Source organism: Elgaria multicarinata, chromosome 1 (genome assembly GCF_023053635.1).
Source record: "Elgaria multicarinata webbii isolate HBS135686 ecotype San Diego chromosome 1, rElgMul1.1.pri, whole genome shotgun sequence".
NCBI classification, from domain to species: Eukaryota; Metazoa; Chordata; class Lepidosauria; order Squamata; family Anguidae; genus Elgaria; species Elgaria multicarinata.
Window position 1 is genome coordinate 125,679,784 of NC_086171.1, and position 24,859 is coordinate 125,704,642.

Sequence of the window (24,859 nt, forward strand, 5' to 3'; positions counted from 1 at the left end):
ACATCAGATTGAATAGAAAGGGGCAGTAGCTATAAACTCAGAGTGTAATCTAGCCAAAATCAAGCACTTTAAAGTCTATTAATTACAATGGAGGCCATTTAGACAAATTATCCCATTGAAATCAATGGGTATTTAAAGCATTCATCTTTGGCTGTATCATTCCCAATATTTGTTAGGTTTTGTTTGAGGAAATGCTGGGACCCAACAAACTAAAACTTGTAAGAGTTACTGGGTGCAATCCAGCTAAAGATAAGCAATCCTGTCTTTCAATGGGAGAATTAAACATTTTGTGTAACTCTCTCCAATTAAAATCAATGGGATCTCAATGGATGTTTTTCTGGATCGTGCCCATTTACAAGCAGGACATATACACAGGATTTGTATTTAGAAGTGCCTGCATTTAGCTTGTATGAGCAGTGCTGGTGATTAAACTTTTATGGGCAGTTCCTTTTTTATTCACCCTGCATTTACATTTTTCATGACAAAGAGTAAATGCAGCATAGAGGATCGTCTCCAAAAAGCACTAAGCCCAAAGCTAGGAAGATGAAATCAGAAATATTAATATTAATAGTCTCCATGTAAATATTTAATATCGCAACTGAAGATTAACCCCTGCTTTTAATCATCTGTTGCCTGCATTTACGTTTTTTCCCCGCCTTTGTGACCCATGGCATGTGGATGAAACAAACTCCAATCAAGCTATTTTCTTTTGCGAAATTCTGCAAAACTTTTTAAATTGAAAGGGATGGAAAGGCTTTGGCAATGCATCTGCCTCTTGGAAAATAACCCCAGAGATGAGGGAATGTGCAAAAGGAGAAAGAATGTAGAATATATGCCATCGCAAGAGCCATGAAACAGAGCAGCCTGTCAAAATCAATGCCCACGTGAGCAAATATTTTGAGGATAGATTCCTCACATCACCATCTAAGGGTGGTAAAAAGGAAAGTCTGTTGGCAAATTCTTTTTCAAGAAAGAGTCAAAGGTGAGACAAGACAAGTGCCTAGGGTACAAGGAGTCTTAAATAAACAGCAACGCTGTGTGCATGTATGTATTTCCTTATATTCTGTAGAGTAAAAAGTCATAGATTCAAGTCACGTCATCAGTAGTGAGAATTGCAAAAAAAGAAAAACCTGGTGTCATCAAGTGCTTTAGGTCCTGCATTTGGGAGAGCATCAATTCACACCTGCCAATCTTAAGATGAGACAGCCTTCATGGTGAACAGGGATCTGCTGCATCACCCAGCCTTGGCTGATTGACATGTAAGAATGTAAGAATTGTGGAACTCCAATATTTCAAGGTCAACTTGTGACCTGTAGCTTGATCCCCTCTTCATATTACTGAATCTTACCTACACATCTTACCTGGGGGGGATCTACACTACTGCTTTGAAGCGCTTTAAAGCGCTTTATAACAGTTTTGAGAACTGTTGGGGCCCAGGACACACTGCATATACAGGTTTCAAAACGTTTGCAAAGTGCTTTAAAGGGCTTTAAAAGCAGTAGTGTAGATCCCCCCCTGGAAAAGAGAACCTAATTCATTCAGGCTTCAGCTCAGCCTTGATCTCTGACCTTGGAACATCATCTTCCTGTCATATATCATTCAGAGGTAGACAACTTGTGGCCCTCCAAATGTTTTGGCCTACAACTCCTGTCAGCCCTAGTCAACGTAGACAATAATGAGGGATCATGGGAGGTGTAAGCCAAAATATCTGGAGGGCCATAATAATGTAAGAAGAACCATGCTGGATCAGACAATGAGTCTATCTAGTCTGGCACTCTGTTCACACAGTGTCCAAACAGCTGTCAACCAGGGACCCATAAGCATCAGCACCTTCCCACCCATGTTCCCCAGAAACTGGTGTATATAGTCTTACTGTCTCTAATACCGGAGAAAGCACACAGCCATCAAGACTAGTAGCCAATGATAGCCCTCTCCTCCGAGAGTTTATCCAACCACTTTTTAAAGCCATTGAAATTGATGGCCATCACCGCACCTTGGGGTAGTGAATTCCATAGTTTAACTATGTACTAAGTGGAAAAGTACTTCTTTTTACCTCTCCTGAATTTCCCAACAATCAGCTTCATGGGATGACCTTGGGTTCTAGTATTATGGGAGAGGGAGAAAAATGTGCATTCTCCACACCATGCATAATTTTGTATACCTCTACCACATGTCCCCTTAGCCTCCTTTTTCTCCAAGCTAAACAATCCCAGCTGTTGTAACCTTCCCTCATAGGGCAGATGCTCTAGCCCCTATGCTGCCCACCCTAATAGATAGATTGATAGATAGATAGATAACTCAGCTGCTGAGTATTGCTAAAATTATGGTAGTGAAAAACAGAGCCAATAAAAGACAAGAGGGGGGTATTAGCAGGCTTGGGGGGAAAGTTAAGGTTTACAGAAGCACAAAACATATTTTGCAGGGGGTGGGGGGCATCACTAAGGCCTAATCTACACCAAGCAGGATTTTACACTGTGAAAGCAGTAGATAAGAGGCAGGAACCACACTACTGCTTTATAGCGGTACTGAACTGCACTGACAACTGTTGGGGCCCATTGACATAGTCCAATAGACCATATACCGCTTTCATACTGCTATATCCTGCTTAGTGTGGCTCCTGCCTTTTATATACCACTTTCATAGTGCAAGATCCTGCTTGGTGTAGATTAGGCCATTGTCTCTCTCTGCCCAACCTACCTCACAGGACTGTGTGAGGGTAAAAGGAAGGGGAGAGAACCATGTATGCTGCTTTGTGCTCATTGGAGGAGGCTGGCTTGATTAGGGTTCTGCTTGTTTGGAGGCATTCTACGCTTGTATATCAGTGCACATGGAGATCCCCTTTCTTAACCACACAGCAGAGTGTATGTGGTCTCTGGGAGAATCAGCAGTAATGGGGGGGTGAGTTGTCTCTCATGGACCCACAGCCAGTGTAGGGCTTTCATACAAGAGGCTTTTAACCCACCACTTTACGGAAGCATTTCCAGATTGAGATTGGTTCCTTTATACATGTTTTCCCCCTCAGGGTTTTCTTTCTCTGCCTTTCTATATGTTTCATTTCATAAACACCAAGTGGCACTATGGTGTAGCAGAATTGCGCAAATACATGAGGCCTGCATGCACGCTGCCATTCACAGACATGCCATACATTCCTCGTTAGAAAAAAAGAAATGCTATAATGATTGCAAAACATGGGAGAGGCCCTGGAGGATGACAACGTTGTGTAAAGCACCCACAAACTACTGTGAGTGAAGAATCTTGAGTACACAATAAATGACTCATGCAGAAAGGCTCCTATTCTTTCAATGCATAGAGGGGTTCAGCTGAACCTTCATGATGTTACTTCCATTTTAGCACCAAACTGTAAAGGGAATAATATAGGTCTTTATTGCGGCATTTTACCCCCTTGATTTGTAAAAATAGGACATGTTGGACATTCCTGTTCTTCCTCGCCATCCTAAGTGCTCACAGGTGTGGCATGAAGGTAACATTCTTCCCTTGATGTTTGTTCCTAATATCTGCTCCAGCAAAGCAAACTGCCCCTGAATGCGGAGGTTGCATTTCATTATCATGACTAAGGCTGCAATCCTATGCATGTTTAGACAGGAAAAAGTTCTACAACTACCAGCATCCACAGCCAGCCAAAAAATAGGATTATTTTTTTTGTCAAAACATGCATAGGATTGTGCCCTAATAGGCATTCTGATAAACAGATTCTCCACGAATTCGTCAGTAAACAAATTAGTAATCAGCAGACAAATTAAAAAGGTTTCAATATGTTTTAATTAGGATAAATTTCACTGAATTATTTCCTAAACTACTCTAATTAACCAATGTTGTTTCTTTAAAGCACCCTCTCTCTCTTTTTTTTCTTTTCAAATGATCCCTCCCATCAAATGAAGGCCAGCTCCATTCAATCACACACACACACACACACACACACACACACACACACACATTTGTTGCTGTCAGCTTTGACTTAAATAGGCTGAAAACATATTGTAGTTCTATGTATCCATACTGTGCACTCCCTGTAGGCATTATAAATAATTTCCATGGCAACAGGGCTAAGGGGAATGGCTGTGAAGCCAAGAGAGATCTATATGGCATTCTTCATATGACTTTTGCCCTACCTAGTTAATCGTTTTCCTGAGGTAAACTGGTGGCAAATGTGTTTATTTCCTAAATCACTACCCAAATGGGGGTTAAAACTACTGTGGCAGGGAGAGAAGGAAATAAATGAAGAATGAATATCTCATAATTCCCTGCTCAGATGCCAGCATGAGTGTTATAGAATGGATAGCTGATTCCTTGGGTACAGACACTTCATATACCACATTAGACATTAACAGTACATTACTTAATATCAAGGTCCACAATGGGGTATTCAGAGAGATAGGAGGGGGCTTTAACCCCTTTCCCACCTCTGTCAATGAAACTAGGAAAGCAATTGCAACATGATCCCATACTTCCTTCCAGTGAATAAAATAGTACAGAGGATGAGTTGTCTTTAAAAAGAATACTACGCCCCAAAAGTTCTGCCCAGGAGGGCAATACATAGGCCCACTTCATGCAGAATTCTATGCTGAAATATGTGATAGCAAATAATGATGAACTTTGAGAAGACCTAAATAGGTCTGGATCAGTCTAGTCTCTGTTCCAAATCTACAAACCAGTTCCCCAAACAGGATACAGATAGAATGGGTGGCTGGCTTCCAACCCACAACCCTTGTCTAAGCTTGTGACCTTCATTTACACAAATTCTGGCACCAAGGGCTTGAGCACTCTGAGCACATGCAGAGTTTCTTCCTCCCCCATTGAAGTGCCCCTGAGCATGTGAAAAGTGCCTTCTGGTTTTTGTGAATATATTATTTTCTTACCTGAAGACTGTCCTGGTACGTTGTGATGGCAGGCAGTAATGCAACTGAGATTCAGACAACACTCTATTTGATGGGCTGGCAGAGGACTGCCCTCTGTTTTGAAGGAATCCTCTATTTGAAGGACAGTCCAGTCCAGTTTAAAGATAAAGAAGTTGCACTTCAACAGCACTTAGCCAAAAGACTGAGCGAGGCCCAAAGGTCTCCTGGTCACCATCTTCCGCACTATGGTGAGATGTACTGTATTTTTATTTAAATTATAATAGCAATTCCTAAATTTGTGAATGTGACAGTGTGTGTATGTGTGTGCATAACTTTAATGCAAATTGATGTCCTCTTTTCTGGTGCTGCATTACCTCATTTTGGGCAATGTATAAGTGGCTGTGCTTCACAAGGAGACAGCAGATAATTAGATTAGACTCTACTAGCTGTTGGGCAGGTTTGAGGTTGCATCTACAACTACTAGGATACAGAAACATGCAATGACTGGTTTACCCCACCATTCAAACTGGAACATCTTAAGAAAGCCTCTACTTCTCAGTCCCTCTTGCTAAGATAGGGATAATAATCTTGGCCTACGTTACTGTATGCTGTTAGTATTATTTAGGTGATGTATGTGATACATTTCAGTGGTTAGCAGAAGTACTAGACACATAACTACATGCTTGTCATCTTTCCAGAGATGACGCTGGTTGCCTTTTAGTACTTATCAATACTAAAATTGATACTTATTAATACTAAAATTCTGGATTTGTTTGTACAGCCCTGGTTCTTCAGGCTACCTCTACAAGATACGAAATGACCCATTCGTCACTGAGTGGATGAAACTACTCTGGAACAAGCTTCTGCCAAGAGTCTCTATTAATGATAGAAGCGAAGGCCCTTTTGTCTCAAAGGGTAAGAGACTGATACACAAGTTCTAAGATCTGCAGCAGATAGAACCTGTTCCCCTCTGTTCTTAGGTAGTAACCCAAGATTCGGAATGGCAGAAGCGAAATATTTTTCAATGCTTAATATACCCAAATATTGGCACGCACTAACTATGGCAAGATTTAATATCCTGCCATCTATTCTATTGCAGAGGAGGTTTCAGAAAATTACTTTTCATGATCGCTTGTGCCCATGTGGAAGCAATGAAATTGAATCGGTTGTCCACGTTTTACTCTGTTGATGTTTTTATACGAAGATTAGAGAGAAATTATTACTTGACACCAGTTTAGAAATTAATGTACTCGGCACCATGATAGCTTATCCAGGGATACACATGCACACCCAGACTCAAGGCAGTCCCATCATCCCCTGATTTTGGGGGAATTTATGAAAATCGGGCACCCCATTTGCAGACGTGGACTGTTCTCTGACATTTGGACAGATAAAAAAAAGGGAAGTGGGCACACTCACAGATGCCATCTAGACCCACAATCATGCCAAGGTACAAGGCAATCCCATCATCCCCTGATTTTTGGCAGAGCTTAAACCTGCAGACAGCTCAATGGGGCCATTTCAAAGGAAATCCCAACATGCCATGAATTGGGGAGTAGAGAGATCAGCCTAAATATGAATCTTCTTCCACACTTGAAAAATGGATTTGGAACTTCCAAAAGTCTAATTGAGCGCAGGAAGGACTTCTCCCCTGAGTCAAAGCCAGACACAAACCATCCCTGCGAGGTGGGCAGGGGAGGAGGGAGGGAAGGCAGGCAGGCAGCAGACATTTCTGGGGGCATAAGGAAGTGAGCCAAGGATAAGCCAGTAATGCATATAAAATGGAATAAATAAATAAATAAATAAACAAAGGAGGGGTGGAATTAAAAGCAGCAGTGTTGCTGAATAAACAACAAGAAGAACTTTTTTTAAAAGGCTATATCTGTCTTTTACCAGTAATGGGGGGGGTGGACGTGCCCAAAGGGGGAATCATCTGCCAATTTGACTGGTCCTGTCTAGGTACCAGTCTTTTAAGAAGCAAACACTCACTTCAACTCATGATAGGCATTGCTTCACTAGGTTACTCTTTGGAGGGCTCTGATGGCCCTCCAAGAACAGGAAAGTGAGGGCACGGCCACATGCCCTAGGGGAGCTCATCCCCTTGCACCACATCTATTCAGTTGTTCCCCAAAGTTAGGGTGGGTAGCAGTGCTGTGTTTTTTCTATCTCTTATTATTGGCTTAGTATATGATTTCAGGTTGTGTTTGTGCATTTGGTGGGGCTACTGTTTTAAAAAACACTGGGAAAAGTCCGTTCAGACTAAGAAAGAGAAGTTCCCAGAATCCCAAGTTACCCGTTTTGCCTATCCCCTCCTCCAACTTTGGGATCATGTGATCATGACCAGGAGTTGACTCTGCCCCTCAGCAATCGAAAAGGTAATCTTTTTCCCGCCTTTACCCTACTTTTTAAAAAATTCTAACAAGCGAACCGCACCACGCAGAGAGCTGAGAGTAGGCTCAAAATGACCCCCAGCCATGACTCTCTAAGCACAAGAAGTTTCAGAAAGACAGCTTCAAAAACAACACAGTTATCCCCCTTTCTTTTCCGCAATGCAATCCTATGGGCGAAATGTTTCAAAATGGCGATCGGATCGGTCCGTGGAAAGAGAATCACTCCGAAAATGGGCGCTTCTCTTCGCCTTGCTTCTAAGGGTCCGCGGTCCGCTTCTACTCTGCCTCTGGGCAAGGCGGAGCAAGCCAATTCGCTTCTGATTCTCCGGTTCTAATCGGAGCGGAGCACATGCCTAATGATAATATTTATTATCATCATCAGCCCTATCAGTAGGGCTGTGCACAGGCTCCACCCCCAACTCACCTCCGAAATGGCCCCAATTCGACTCAGGCCATTTGGGGAGTGCCCACCTTGCCTCGGTGCCAAAGCAAGATCTCCCCTGAAGCGACTCAGCCTTGCAGGTTCCTGGGTGCTGGTCACACAGCCATCACCCAGGAAAGGTGGGACTCCCAACTTCCCATTCCCCACTCGCAGTCCCTCATCCCTTCCTCCCCAACCCAGAGCTGCTGCTGCTGGGACTTACCTGTACATTGTGCTCCTCCCAGAGAGCTGAGCTTTCTGGGAGGCTCAAGTCAGCTCTCTGTTTTTACTATATCTATGGCCACCAACTACGGCAGCCCTAAAGAGGAATGGCCCTTTGCCCAGGAGTATGCCTCGCTGAACTTACTTTTGAGTGGACATCTATGAGGTTACCCTGTTAGACATATAAACAGCATAAGAGATAGTACACACTGACATACTGTAAAATGCTAGGGCGATGGTCTTCACTGCAAGGTCTGCCGGCCATTTGCATCTCACAAAGACTTCCAGTACAGCTTCTCTCTCTCTCTCTCTCTCTCTCTCTCTCTCTGTGTGTGTGTGTGTGTGTCCCTGTCCTTGCTCAATTTGACAGAGCACTTTCCTGTCCAACAGCCACAGTGCTGGAGGCATCACTGGATGATGCTCTTGCTAGTCCTTTGTTGCCGGTCTCTTTATTTCACCTCCTTCCTTGTGCTCTACCTGCCTTGTAGGCCAGCTACTGAGCATCCTTCCCCGCTTCCAGCTGCCCTGCTCCTGAGAGAAACCTGCAACAGAATGACAAGGGGGGGGTGTGCATCTCTATCACCTCTCTCAATACCCAGAAGTTGCCCCACTGGATTGCAGTTCTTCCCCCACCCTTCACATCCAGAATGGTGCAAGAGATCCGAGATTAGCATCTTCCCAGCCTCCCCACCCCACTGCCTTCCCTTTTCCTTAAAACACTATTCCAGCACAATGCTATGCATGCCTACTCAGAAGCAAATCCCACTGAGTCTAATGAGTCTTACTCCCAAGTAGAGTGCATAGGATTAATGGCTCACTTGTAACTGGCCCACTTGCATGGGGACTTTAACAAACACACACACCATGAATGATTGCCCCCTGCTCAGCAACTAGATTTTTCTAAAAGCTTCCATTGGCAACAGTGCTGGCCAAAGGAAGGGATGCTGCGTGAGTCAGATAGGGAGGCCACGGGCTGGAGGATCGCCAGCCTTGATATATTCTCCTTCCAGGCTGTCAGTGTGCCGTGTATCTTACCAGGTGTTTGGACAGGTGGGTTAATAAAAATGGTTGTGGGTTAATAACTCTTGCAGATGTACATGCAGGGCTGAATAAGACAACTGAACCCAGGAAGGATTGTAATTGTATCTGTTTATAGAACAGGCTGTCTTGAAATTCCTTTCTTTGGGGCATTCCAAAAATTCATTAGGGGAGCAATCCTATGGCCTCTAACCAGTCTGGGGGAAGGGGGCACAGTATAGTTCGGATTCCTGGATCCAAGGTTAGATCAAATGTAGAGCCGGGAATCCGAGTCCCCCGCCCCTCCCCCCACCCCCGGTTGCAGGCAGCATGGAGAGAACTTCACCGGCTGCCTTTCCGAAACTGCAAAGGTAACCTTAGAGAGGAAGGGAAGGGGGCGTTTCTGTGGGTGAGGAGGAGAGGCTTACAATGTACCCTCAGGCCTCCCCAGCTTCCTTCCTTCCAGCTTCAATGTGTCCTAGCTAGAGGTGGGTGGGGATCCATCTAGCCAAAATGCAAAGCGGGAGAATTGTAGAGGCAAAGATCATCTCTGCTGCTCCTCCTGCCCTGCACTGAATGGCTGAAAGTCCCTGAGTTCGGAGGCTTAGGCCCTTTCTACACCTAAGGATTATCCCAGAAAAATGGAGGGGTCGTCCCTGCCTGCTCCCGGGATCCCCTGTGTGTCATTTGGATGCACAGGGATGATCCCAGGACGATCCCAGGGGAAAAGGTGGGTGTAGAAATGGCCCTAGGGTCAGCCCTATAGGATTGCACCCTAGAACACATCCTCTCTCTCTCCATCCCGCTTTGCCCTCTTACAGTGGTGCCACTAGGGCTGAAACTCAGGGCGAAAGCCCAATGCCCTGCATCCCTGGGGGGTGGGAAGGCAAAGAGCCACCCAGTGAGTGGCAGGTGATGGAGGGGAGCAGCAAACAGGTCAGCACCTGGGCTGCCAAACTCCTTTTCATTCATATAATCGTGAAGGTGCTATGATTTAAATGAGTTGAAAATGTTGAACTGCATATGCTCAGAGCATTCCTTTTTTTAATCAGTATTGACAAACACGTTTGTTTGTTTTGCTGTTGTTTTTCTCCAATGTATCAGGAATGTAGAAGCAGTTTTAAAGCATGAGATTTGGATGGGGGGAGAGATGAGATGTTAATGGTGCGCGTCACAACTGAAATAATATGCATGACCATCTAAAGAGCCCCTTCGTAAGACCATTGCCCAAGATCTAAACTTACCTGGCTGAAATGCTATCCTCTCCCTATCCAGCCCACCCCACCCCACCCCTTTCTATAAGCGAGGAGGGGGGGGAGGAGAGAGCGAGAGAGAGGGAGAGAGAGAGGGAGGGAGGGAGAGTGGAGCAGGAATGAAAATGACTAACTGAAATCTTATTAGCAGATTTGCTAAGACCCTGGGGTTATTGACAGAGTGGTCTCACAAGTAGAATCGAAGGGGAAGTGAACAAAAGGGAAATACTTGGTTCTATATACATTGCAAGAACAAAACAGAGCTTAGACTGGATCAAACCATTTTGCAGGCCAACATGGCTACTGTTACAGCCAAGAGAGATGCAGATTTAATATGCAAAACAAGCATATCCATCACTGTGCTTTTTACTTATGGCTGACAAAAATGTCTCCCTAACATTGATGGGCTGAGTCAAAAGTACATAATTCAGGGAGAGGTGCTCATTTTTAATTAGAAGATGAAAAGGGTTATTTTAAAAGACCCTTATTTAGTCCCACTGGTTTAACCTGCTGCAGAGATTTGGGGACCACGCATTTTACTTTCTCAGGTTTTTCCCAGCTGTCACTTTCACTGAATATTTGTCTCATTCTGCCCCCTAGTGGGGGTATCTGGCTTTTGCTTGAAGAAATGCGTGGGAAAACGCAGTCACGAACCAACTAAAAATACCTAGCACATTACATCTGTAACTTACAAAATCAGTTCAGGAGGAGCAGTTAGTGAATTAAATAATCTTCTTCTATGTCAATTTGTTATACAAGGGTATGCGGTCGCTATTGTCTTTCATAGTGTGTGTGAGTCTGTGTGTTTAACAATACTTCATTTTCATTTTAAAAATGAAATTTAATGATTGGATCAAATGCCCAAAACACAGGACTGACAGAAGACATTTTGCTGCCTGAGGCTAAGGATATGATGGTGCCAACTCCCATTCCATGTACAAAAGCCAAAGGGGGCAGGGCGCTGAATTGCTGCTTGGCACTGGCAATGGGGCAGCATCCTCCCCCACACATGAAGGCGGCAGGCTATCTTAGGGGGTGCGGGGCAAGCCACATGGCCCATAGCTCTCTCCTCCAGAACCTTGCTAACCCCTCCCAGGCTCGGCAGCCTGGATGACTGCCTCACTCTACCTAATGGTAGGGCCAGCCCTGCCAGCACATCTGCTGTTCAGGTAAAGAAAGATGACTCACTTTGAGAATGGGGGAAGTCATTTCACAGCTTTGCAAATACACGTACTTCTTCAGTTCTGATGCAAGATGCTTTGAAAACAAATGTGATTCTATGTGTTTGAAGCGGAATAGGGAAGATATACATGTGCAGGGCACTCATTTTACTCATCAATGTAAAATCAAGAATTTTTAAGATGTGTTGATTCCTGTACTAACACATGTTCCCCACCTCAATCCAAAGGGAGAGGCAGGTAAGAAATAAATAAATAAATTATTATTATTATTATTATTATTATTATTATTATTATTATTATTATTGGAAGGGATTGAGATGTCGTATAACACTCCCCCCGCCCCAATAATCCAAAACAGCTTTGAATTTCTTTTTTAAATGTTTGCAGGATGTTCTTTTAATAAGGTGAATGATAAATGGATGTACATGAGTGGGCAGCACATCTGAAGCATAGAACGAAGGCCAAGAGTGACAGCTTGCTGATATGTCTGTCGCATACGTTTTGAAGGTGGGAAGAAGCTGGGCTCACACTGTGGGTGAAGAACCAACATTATGTCTGTCTTCTTCAACCTTAAGGCATCAAGAAGCACAGGATTTCAGCCTGAAATACAGAGGATGATTGACATCTAAATGGCATCTCTTATTAACAAACACATTGCAGATAGACGTGCGTATTGGGCATAGCCTTTTCCATACAGTACGTCTACTTTCTCAACAGTTTGAGAGAACAGTTTTTCTCCTTGTATCTAAAATTAACCTTTCCAGGAAAGGAAGGGAAAAACATAGAATACGCTGTGTGCTTGGTGACATAAAGGGTAATTTAGTCCTCAAGCTAAGGGTGGTCCAAGATGTTGCAAAAGCTTTTGAAATCTGCTCAGGTTTTCCCTGTAGCATTTTGATTCATGCTGTCATCAGTGGGTTATTGTTTATTTTAATGATTGGGATATTAAAAGCTATACCTACACACACACACACACACATACACACACCCCTTATAAAATAATGAGGCACTTCAAACCTATTCAGATTCAGAGCTTTAATTTGTTAGGATTTATTGGAACTCCTGCTGAGAGAATCCCAAGGGTGACTAGATACAAAGGAGGACAGGACTCCGGCAGCTCTAATAGATGTGCGGAAGACAGAAGTTCTGCAGGTGAAGCTCATCCCACAGACGTGAACACAGCTGTGCCTGCTGAAATGTTTCCATCTGCACTAGGGATGCATGGCTTTCAGGCTTGCAGGGTCTACTTTGTCTTTTACTAGAACCTCGAGATCCACCCACTGGAACGCAGTACAAAAGACCCACTTAGAATTAAAAGAATTCTGAAACAGCCCTTCCAATAGAGGAGGCCATCAAATAGAGGACTGCCATTGGTATAATAAAGTATGATATATGGCTACCCTGTCCTGGAGAGCTGCAGCCTTTCATAGTAGAAAATACTGGGGTAGGTGAACAAATAGCCTGACTTGTTGGTATACAGCAGCTTCCTGTGTTCATAATAAGCTTTAGTATTCATTAAGGTGTGTGCATTCCAGGGGGTGGGCAGATGTTTTGGACTTCAACTCCCAGAAGCCCCTGCCAATGTGACCAATGGTCAGGAATGCTGGGAGTTGAAGACCAAAACATCTGGGGATCTACTTTCTGCCCAATCTTCTGTCCAAGGAAAGGAACAAGTCCCTAATCCCTAATTTCCTACACGCTTTAGTTCACAATATTGTACAATATCTATTGGGAACACCTGTCCTGCAAAAGTTGCATTTCAAGAGACACAGTCGCACGAAGCCGCACCATGCTGCGCGAAACATATTAAACATATTTTTCTCTGCCTTGCATAGAAATGCAGCATAGTTAATTAAATATCACACTGGCTTTGGGCGGGGAGGAAATACCAAGAGTGACGCCTCAGAGACTTACTTGGGCTCAGTTCAGTGACCAGAAATTGACAGCTAAAAGACTTGCTGGGATTGTTTCACACAATGTTTATTTCTCTCCTTTTATCACAGGCGTCATGGTTTGGGATCTTTCCCCCCAGACATTTCCATTCTCTTTCTAGCGTTCACTGCCACAAGCTAATATAATTTGGCAGGAATTCTATTCAAAAGTATGTTGATTTAGTTTCATTTCTTTTTTCACTATGGAGTCACTCTTCCAGCTGATGTTGTGAGTTGCCTTGAGCGGTTAGGAAAAAAGGGTTATAACTGAACAGACAAAAACATAAAATCTGTAGTGTTAAGGATGGGGTTGGACTGAGCTTTATTGTAAGAAAAGACTCACTAAGAAAACCACCTCTTAGACTGCTAAGGAGAATGATACCATCTCACAATCCAGGTGAGAGAATGACAGGCCCTTTTTCCCCATCATCCTATTCCATCTGCAAGATGGGATAACAAATACTGACCTATCTTATACAGCTGCTATCAGGTTTACTGGGTTTTCTTCTTGCAGAGCCATTCTCAGATTACAATAGACACAATAAATGTACCTCCCCCTTCCCCCACCCCCAGGTAGTTTTTTTTTAATTTAATTTATTTAATTTTATGGTTCCTCTGGTGGGGAAGTTCCATATCTTCTATTTAAACCACGAGTAGCTGGTGCTTCAACCTTATAGGAATATTTTGCTATCCAGGAAATACACCAGCTCTTTGATAGCGGTGTATATTTGTTACTCCATTTTCGGTGAGTTAAATCTCAGCGGAATAAAACTCAAAAACATCAAGAGAGACACCAGAGGAGGAGGAGGCTGTCATGAAAATGACCCAGAAATTCCATGAGTAATTGATCTTGATTGCACTATGTATGCCCCATGTGAACTGTGCCCTCAGCACCCTATGAATGCCAAATTTTGCTTTTTTATTATTATGAAAGTGACCTTCCACAAATAACAATCCTTGAAAATTAGGCATTTGCCATGATCCTAAGCATGTGTATTTGGGGGTAATTTGATTTCAATGGGACATTTTGCTCCCTCACAAGGAAGCTTAGAAGTGTAGCCTAAACATACATGGCCTAAAAGCTCACAGTTAAGTGCTTCAATTCAGTTTCTTTCAATGTGACTTTGTCATTTTTAAATTTCTCAGCATAAATAATTGCCTTTAGGCTGTTAATAAATGTGACAGGGGTCCATTGAAAGTGATGAATTGAGTGATCCGGGCTGTTTCAACAAGCAACGTGAAGAGCATTGAAGTTAATGGATAAACTGAATGTTGTGCGTTCAGCTGTCATGCAAAATCCTATTCTGGTAGCAGCCAATTGAGGACTAGTTCTCACCAAGGTGGCAGGTGAATATTGTGCAGGAATTATAGCAGACTCTACTCCTTTTCTGATAGCAAAGTCTCTATTGCGCATGCATTTAAATGCATGGTCACTAAAGCAAGCGGATCGCTGTTTGGCAATATATGTTGCAAGTGCAGGCTTTCCTCGATCACATTGCAGGGCGAGCCCTCCCACTACACGACGGTCCTGATCCAGATTGGGGACGCAGCACTTACTCTAAAGTAAAATAGAAAAAGAGATAGCTGTGAGCTACATCTTTAAAATAATGCATGGTTTAGTTGTAAGGCTGCAATCGTATAGACAAGGACTTGGGTGTAAGTCCCATTGGGACTTACAGTACCTCTGAGTAAATATGTCTAGGATTGTGCTATAAAACTGCAATCCTTTACCCACTTACCTGGAAGTAAGAACCACTGAATTTAATGGGACTTACTTCTGGGTAGACCTGTATAGGATTGCATTGTATGGCAACATGCACTGCCACTTCACACACCATAGGTGCTGAGAAAGGTTTGAAAGCACTGATAACCTATTCTTAGGACAATTACATTTTTCAAGTACATTTGTATCATGAGCAAGCATCTTTCTGGCTTTTAAACTGGCAGAAAGCAAGCTGAGGCTGAAGATATGAATATAGCATTCAGATAGTGGAGTAGGTGACATCAGTAGTAGTGTAAAAGTCACATGGTGGGAGTGCTTTGGTAGTGACCCTTACTATGTTAATATGGGTTTTACAAGCATGTCCTTATTTTCACTTGTGAAATGTTGGTAGATCATCACCAGCCCATGATCTTCTGGTTTTAAAGTAATGGCACTTTCTCCTTGGAGGTGTTTTGGGCAGGCAAGTGTCTTACCTTGTAGTGGAAAGTTAGAGGAGGTCCTTCTATTTGAAGGGCTATCTAGACCAAGTGCAGTTTAAAGATAAAGAATCAAAAGAAGGTTATAATTATGTAATTTACAACCCTGAATAGGGATAGTGGTAGCACCCAATGATGGAATGTTCTTACCAGGAATGCGTAACTGGTACTAAAATTACCATTTGTCTTCTTTACAGAGGGTTGTCCTCTAGTTTGAAGGCATCCTCTCTCTGAAGAGATGTCTAGTCCAAGTCTGGTTTGAAGATAAAGAACCATCATAAGGAAGAGCTGGGCCTTGAAGTTGCCCATCAATACTTGGACAGCCGACTGAGCAAGGCACACAGGTCACCTGGTCAGTCTTCTCCACTACGATGAAATATAGCATTATGTGCCTGGGGTCAGTCTAAATTACCTCCAGGTGTCACTTACAATTCAGTGCCTCTGAGTATAAGGCACTTAGGATTTCCTTCAACCCTGTGACTCTTGAATTGGTAGTTTTCATTCTACAAGGCCTGAGAAGTAGGAGGACATGTATCTGGGGAAAGGGTGAATCTAAGACAAGAGAGTAGCTCTTGCCTTGGGGAAGAAAATTTTCAGGGAGCACTAAGGAAGCAGTCATTGCTTGGAACTGTGATGTTGTGAGCCTTTATCCTGAGCACAGCGTAAGTAAATACCACATGTCTCCAATACCTTCCTTCTAGGAAACTGAAGTCTGAGTAAGTGCTGGAGCTCCTAGAAATTCTCCTCCATCAGGAGTGGGGTGCAGGAGCCTAACAGAATTCTATTTCTGTTTAGATTATAGCAAATTCTTCTTTCTAAATTTGTATCTATACATAGAAATTAGCAAGGGTAAATTATAAGCAAACCAGCATATTCTTTTGTCTTCTACTTTTTGTGATGCGTAAGCAGCCACCCCAGGGGTTACGATGCGTTGTGGATGTTTGTTTCATGTAGTGTACATAGAGGCTTAGTTGGTGCCTTTGTTAAAGCTCAAATATCTTGGACACTAGAATAGAATAAAACCCTTCAAAATAAGTGGAAACCCTGTATGTTTGGAGAGACACTAAAAGGAACACCTCACTGGAGACTGATTTAACAGAGCTTAAAACTGTCTTGCTCAGAGGTAGGCTCTTTATTAGAAATGCTGCTTACATGCACTTTGGGATTTGATTCGAGGATGTGACAGCAGAAATACGCTGAATACTCATTCATCCTCCACAGGGGAGTCTTGTTAATGGTCACTTCTTCCACAACATTTGGTCACCGAGGGGTCAGCTAAGCTGTGCTCAGGGCAGCTTTCAAGACCGAAATGCTAATACTACCAGTCAAATGTGATCATGGTGGTGGCCATGGCTTCAGCTAAAGATATTTTCAAAGGGGAAATTTACTCCACGCCAAATGCTTAGGAAGATGTTCCGGGGCTGTTAGAGCCTCCGCAGATGGGGTGGGGGACATGTTTTCCTACCATTACTTGGCCTCTTGCTTCTGTCCTACAATAGGGACCAACAGCTTCCAAAGAGGAAGCAGCAACAACCACATGGCCCATTCAGTGGGCCTTTTTATCGCACTGCTTCTCCTGCACACAGCAAGAAAAGGCGGCAGGTATCATTATAGTAAAAAAAAAACTGGATTGGGCCCCACTCTTACTGTTAACTAAAGCTAAAACTTCCATACAGAGCTGCACACTACCTTAAAGACTGCTTTCTCCCATTCAAGCCTGCCCAGGTTTTCAGATCTTGGTGCCACTGCCTTCAGAGGCACATTTGGTGGCAACACGAGGGAGGGCCTTCTCAGCAGCTGCTCCCAGATTATGAAAGTTCCTGCCAAGGGAGGCTGGTTGGATTCCTCTGCTGTCCTGCCACCAGCAGGCAGATGGTTCTGTTAAGCGGATCTTTTGTACATAAACTGGTTTGCTGGGTTGGATGTTGTTTTCATTCTGCAATTTTATGTGTTTTATCTGTGTTTTCAAATTATTATTATTATTATTATTATTATTATTATTATTATTTTATTTTATTTTTAACCAAATTCTCATTTTTCTGTTTTTAAACTTCCCATGATTGTTAGCCGCTTTGAGTGCCTGAAGTCGTAACAATGTCTATGGGTTTGAGAGGAGGAATTTGAAAAATCCTATAGCCCCTGGCAATCGTAGGACTGTACCCTAAGCCTTTTAAAATGTGTAGTTTTAAACATTTTAACTATTTTTAGTGTTCTTGTTTTTATAGCTGCAGGGTTTCATGGTTTTAAAATCATTGTACACTGCCTTGTTGACTTTTTAGCAGATATGGCGGTACAGAAATGTTAGAAATAAATAAATTGTGTGGAAGACTGTGACCAGGTGATGTCTGTGCTTGCCTGTTCCGTCTGCTGCCAAACTGTTCTTATAGTTAAATATCTTTAAACTGCAGTTGGATAGGACACCTTCAAACAGCCCTTAAAATAGAGGACTGTTAAATAGGACACCTGGCAGCCCTCAAAATAGAAGACTGTTAAAGAGGACACCTGGCCACCCCATAAGCTTGTGTGCTGCCCTCAGATTTAGTGAAGGATGCTGTATTATTATTATTATTATTATTATTATTATTATTATTTATTTATTTATATATATAGCACCATCAATGCACATGGTGCTGTACAGAGTAAAACAGTAAATAGCAAGACCCTGCCGCATAGGCTTACATTCTAATAAAATCAAAGTAAAGCAATAAGGAGGGGAAGAGAATGGAAACAGGCACTGGGTAGGGTAAACAGGCACAGGGTAGGGTAAAGCTAACAGTATAACAGTATAACTAACAGTCTAAAGTCTGAGCAACATCAAGTTTTAAAAGCTTTAGGAAAAAGAAAAGTTTTTAGCTGAGCTTTAAAAGCTGTGATTGAAGTTGTAGATCTCAAATGTTCTGGGAGAGCATTCCAGGCGTAAGGGGCAGTGGAAGAAAATGGACGAAGCCGAACAAGGGAAGTAGAGACCCTTGGGCAGGCGAGAAACATGGCATCAGAGGAGCGAAGAGCTGTACCATCCTCATCAGTGCTGGAGTAAGATTCAAGTGACTTCTGGCTCTGGCATGGAGCGGGGGTGGGGATCATCTCATCCTTCATGTCAGGCAGCCAAATTTATTTATTTATTTATTACTTTTATATACCGCCCCATAGCCGAAGCTCTCTGGGCGGTTTACAAAAGTTAAAAACAGTAAATATTAAAAAAAAAGTATACAAAATTTTAAAAAACCATCAGAAACATAAAAACAACAGTATAAAAACAACAGTATCCAGTATGCTTTCAGCTGGCCCCAGGTAAGTGTGTCTAGAACTGCAGCCTTACATACAACACCAAGGCTGAATACAACAAGTATACCACCCTTGCCTTATTTCTTTTCAACGAAGGTGGGAAAGCATCTATTTTAAACCCAACAAATAAGGAACAGAAGATGATATAGGTGAGTCTTAATTTATCTTTTCCTATCTATTTAAAAACTCTTTTTACCTCTAGAGAACAGGCATCTCCCAAGCTATCTAATACATTCTATACTGCCACCATCTGGCTTATGGAATAAACGTACACTCTAAACTGGGATAGCGAAATAGCCATGGTTTAACTGATGAAATTCTATGGGATCTTAAAGGCTCCCCATACACAGATGGCTCTATTGTAGCAAGCCTGATATTAAACTCAAGGTCACGATGGAAGTGCACAGCTAGTCTACAGGTGATGAGGCCCCACTGCTTCCTGTTTTCCCTTGTTTTTAGACAGCAGTTATTGCACTGTGTTTTATAGTTTAAAAATTTGTGTAGTAGTTTCTGCATCCAGGGTCTAGAAAATGCTCAGCAATTTCATTCAAAATTAACTGTTGCTTTGATGATCTGAATACAAAATGAACAATCCAGCCAGGAGAATCATAATAATTTCATTTTTATAGTAGACATATTATATGCTGCCTATACTTTTGATACATGCTATGTTTATGCAGGTTTTCAGGTATGCTAGCAAAACAGGTTTCATCTAGTCCCTACCCACAAAGTCATTTCAGAAGGAATTGCCATGGGCTATATGCAATGGGCTGTATCCAATGTTCATCTTATTTATGTCCCATTCATTTCAATGAACCCACTCTGCAAGCTTTTCTACATGAGCGATTTATTGCACGCTCAGAATTGGCCAATCAAGGAAATTTGCAGGTCCTTTACATGACGCCGGCAACCTTCAGGACAGCTCTAGTGCTTTTCCCCGAAGATCCTGCTTTTAAAATTATTTTTTATGGCGATAATGCAGTATTTAAACTATTGTGGGATTTCTCAAGCATGTAAAGTTAGCGTAGTGCTATTATTCCGCCACTAGATGATACTGTTTCATTTAGCAGAATCGCATTCCCCAAAGGGGAAGTTTTCAATTCAAAATCACATGGTCACCATTGGTTACTGTCTAAAGGAGCCCATAGTGAACACAGAAAGATCCGACAAAAAGAAAGCCTGGTAAGAGTGTAGAGACACCCTACAAAGGACTACATTGGATGCAATCCATCAGAATCTGCAGAACAAAGATGCCAGACCTAGGGTAGAGGCTGAAGCAGTTACAGAAAGAGGCCAGGCAGGAAGCAACTAAATTTCAGAGTACTCTCATCAGTGAAGGAGAGCAGGAGATTCAGAAGAGATTTAGACTGCTTGTAGAATTTATCAAGGTTTATTATTATTATTTTATTATTTATTGCATTTGTATACTGCCCCATAGCCAAAGCTCTCTGGCCGGTTTACAAAAGATTAAGACACTTAAAAACAATATACAAAAATTAAAAAACACAAAAACATACAATATACACATACATTTAAAACCACTATAACAACTTGACTATGAGCCTAAAAAAACAGACCCAGGCTCATCACATATTGCTAAATGCCTGGGAGAAAAGTCTTGTCCTGGTGCCAAAAAGATAACAATGTTGGTGCCAGGCGGGCCTCGTCAGGGAGATTGTTCCACAGTTGGGGGGGGGGCACCACAGAGAAGACCCTCTCTCTTGATGCCATCCTCCAAGCTTCCCTTGGAGTAGGTACCTGGAGGAGGGCCTTAGATGTTGAACGTAGTGTTCGGGTAGGTTCATATCGGTGAAGGTGGTTCATCAGGTATTGTAGTCCCAAGTTGTGTAAGGCTTTATAGGTTAAAACCAGCACCTTGAATCGGGCTTAGAAGGACAAATTGCATTTCCCCCTCAACTCTCAGATGCGCCTCTACTTGACTGATGATGCATCTCAGGAGTAGGTGGAAGACATTATTACAGATGCAATTATTAATCATTTCCCCCTTTAAATGTTTGACGTAGTGATGTATTGCTTGTACAATTTGACAGGGCTCATCAAGGGTAGTGTACGTATTGCCTGATTATGGTCTCTGTCCTGTTTTGAAAGTACAACTTTGGGCTACTATTCAAAGAAGCTGCCTTCCTGCACTTTTGGTGTTACCAGTTTTTTGTGTGACTGCTCATGTTGTTCCTGTTTTAATTGTGCTTTTAATTTTTTATTTGATTTATAACCCACATTTTTACCCCCCAAAAAAATGCTGCTCAAGACAGCTAACAGTAATAAAATCAAGATTCACATAAACTTAGTTAAAACAATCCTAAAAACAAATAAAAAACACAATTAAAAACACAAAAAAACTTGTGTCAGAGAATATATTCCAAAAAAGAAGGACAGGAAACCAAAAAAGAAGGACATGAAACTGGTGTCATGTCTAGCCCTGCTCCCCCTGGGTTGGAAGAAGGTGTTTCGGGTGATCAGTCAGTTTCAGAATTCTTCCGAAGGGGAGAGCACGGAGAAGTTAACTGATCCTAGAGTTCGCCGCAAACTAAAATGGGGACTAAAATGGGGAGAGCTAAAGGAAGGCGAGAGAAAGTCGGCCTGACTGGCGTCCCATTAGAAGCTGCATCAAAACTAGTCTCTCTGAAGTTAAGGCGTCTGGGGAAAAGGCTCTTCTTGAAAGGACAATTGTCTCACTTAGTTTGCATAGTTTTGCCTAGGGGAAAGTTTCCTAGAGATTAGACTCTCTTCAGGTGAGAAGAGATGTTCATTACTTAAATAAAGGTTTGTCGATTACTTAGCAGGCCTCGTTATTGTCTCCCACGAAAGTGGGAGGTTTTGAAAAACAGGACAGCTATTCAAGGAGCAACCATACACTGCCAACTGAAGACTTTTCTGCTGCCTAATGAACGTCTGGTTTTGTTCACTGGATCCTTATATTATAATTGTTTTTTTATGTTTGTTTACTTACTTATTTCTTCTATTATTGATTGATTAGATCTATTAACATTTATTTATTATTTAAGTTACATTCTCTGCCTTGAGCACTTCCTTAAAACTTGTAAAAGTAAGATCTAAATTATGGCATAAGGCAACTTTGGAAAAATTGACTTAGCCGTACCAATTAGCCTGGGAACAGATACTCATACTAGATTTGAACAAGACTGGACATGTTTCAAACAATGTTGATATAGCAAGCAGATTCCAATGGTTGGCAATTCTATTCTTATATTAGGAAATCCCTGAAATCATATAAAGCAATTCATTAAAATAAATAAAGTGGATGCACTTGTACCACCAAAACCAATACATTGAATGGAGTATCTCAGATGTTTTCTTCAGTGTTCATATATAAATAGTTTCTGCATAAAGCACGGCAAAACTGGCAGTGTTTAGAAATCATAGCTTTAAATTTAAAATGAGTTATGAGGGAATAAGGGGAGATATAAGGTTTCTCTGGGACCTCAGAGCTGAAGGGAGGCATACTCTGTCCTCTTCCACCAGCCAGGACACCAAGGCCACTGGGAGGTTGCAAGACCTGCCTCCCAGGAAGACCATCTTGGCAACGGGAGGCCAACCTGACCCCATCCATTAACCAAAGAAGGAGCTGTCATCAAGTGCTTGCTTTTTTTCTCCATTCCCTCCTTTTACCTTCCATATCATGTCTATTAGATTGTGGTCAGAGACTGTCTTATCTTTTTAATATCTCTCCAACAGTTAGAAAATCTTAGGCATTTTGTAAGTACTCAGCACTAGCGAAACCACACCAGGAGTATTGTGTATGATTCTGGGCACCACATTTCCAGAAGGACATTGACAGGTTAGAACCAGTTCAGAGGAGGGCAACAAAGATGATATAGGGACTTGAGGACATGCCCTGTGAGGACAGGCTGAAGGAACTTGGGATGTTCAGTCTGGAGAAAAGGAGACTGAGGGGAGACATGTTAGCAGTGTTCAAGTACATAAAAGGATGCCACAGGGAAGATGGTCAAGAACTATTTTCCATGGCCACAGAAATTAGGACCCAAAATAATGGGGACAAGTTACAGCTACTTAGATTTCTATTAAATATAAGGAAAAACTTTGTGACAGCGGAACAGTCTACCTACAGAGGATGTGGGTTCTCCAACTCTGGAGGTTTTTACGAAGAGTCCGGACAGCCACCTCCCCTGGATAAGGTTTAATTGGTTTTCCTGCACATTGCAGAGGATTGGACTGGATGATCTTTGTGGTCCCTTCCAATTCCACATTCCTATGATTCTGATTATATTTATTATTTATCATAATCATAATATACAATAAGGTTACACAAATAGTTATAACCACACTTTATTGTTCACATGGTTGTGTTTGTATTAAAATTGTTATTCTTTGAGTAATGATGTAGGGATGTACTGGCTGGGTGTCTGGGTGTGTCTCTGTGTGTGTTAAATGCTTTTTTGCCATTATGAATTTATCAAAAATAAGATCATTTTTCCAATAAATATAATAAAGTTCTCCTGCACCATTTATGTGTTATGATTTTGCACATAATCAGGGGGTTCTAAACTAGTTTACTATGACCTCCTTTCATTATTTCTTTTGTTCTTGTCAGGGATTGGGGGGAGCATGCAGCATGCTAAGTGTTGCCCACCCCTCTCCTAAATAAATAAATAGACAAACACCCCTGCAACTTCATTCAATATCTCACCAAAGCATCAATACTGATGTCCAACAATATGCAAATTTAAGCGTAATCAATGAGTTAACTGATGAATTGGTTAAAGGAAAACAGTTGCTTGATTGGCTTTTACTACACAAAGTCTGATGGAGACATCGACAACTTAATTTACTGACAAGAGCAGCTTGCCCAATTTGGCTTTATTTAGCTCTTCACAGTTCTAGTTCCTAATGTAGCTGAAAAGCTTCCTTCAGCTGTTGATGTAATACTGACCTCTGCGTTTCCATGGTAGCTTTCGCATAGCCATCTCTGTCAACAAACTGCTTTCAGTTCTAATTTAATCAGGCTCATCCTATTAATAGAAAGAGTCCATGGGCAGCTATTCTATTCATCTCGTTTAAAATCCAAGAAACGGTTATTGCTGCAAAAATCAAATAGGAGTCAGGTTAGCACCATGCCATTCAGGTTTCATTTCAATTGTGCTTTGTCCTTCTACTCTCAGGAGTAATTCACACAATCCCTGGACTTGTGGTTAAGCTTCCTGTTCTTTAGCTGGGATGCAATAACTCAAAACTACTTTCTCTTCTTTCCCTGTGGATCAAAATACCTCTTTTTCTCCTCTTGCTACATACACCATAGGCAGAACACACTTTTGGAACACAACTAGAGCTGTGCTGAATTTTCTCAGAAGATATTTTTCTGAAAAGATTTCTGATATTTTTCTCAGCCCTATAGAAAAAGAAGAGCACTTTGCAGAATTGTCTTCAAATATTACTCACTTTTTTTGTGATGGCCACCATTTCCCACCACCACCAACACACACACTCACATACACACACACACTGCCTCAAGACGTGATGTCTTGTGCATTGGGAAGTATGCAAAATGGTGGTCAGACTTTCAACACGGTTGCTGTTGCAGCAGTAGCCAACATATTACACACACACACACACACACATATGCTGGAGAATTCTACTCTCTGTGGAGAAATTCAGTGAAATCCCCCAAATTTCTCTGCCCAAAATTAGAGCGGGCAATTTCAAGAAGGCATTTGTGCACAACTGTAATTGCTTGGTGTAATGTGGCCCTAATAATTCAGGCTTTTAGAATGGCTTTAAAGGTTTATTTATTTATTTATTTGTTTATTTAAAACACCCTTTTCCTAAAGGTTTTATGGTGGTGCTGCTTTTATGCCTTTTTTTCTAATGCTCCTGATGATATTTAATGATATGATGCTGGCCTGGTATTGTATTATACTGTTGTTTTAATTTCAGTTTTAATGGAACATGATATTGTGGTCTATGATAGTGCTGATGGTGCTTTTACGGAAACTGCCTTGTGAAGGTTTTTTTTATCCTCAAAGACAGCCTAAAAATATTTTTGCTAAATAAACAAACACTGGTTTCAGCTCCAGTCCTGGCAAGTATGACTTGTAATGCCAGTC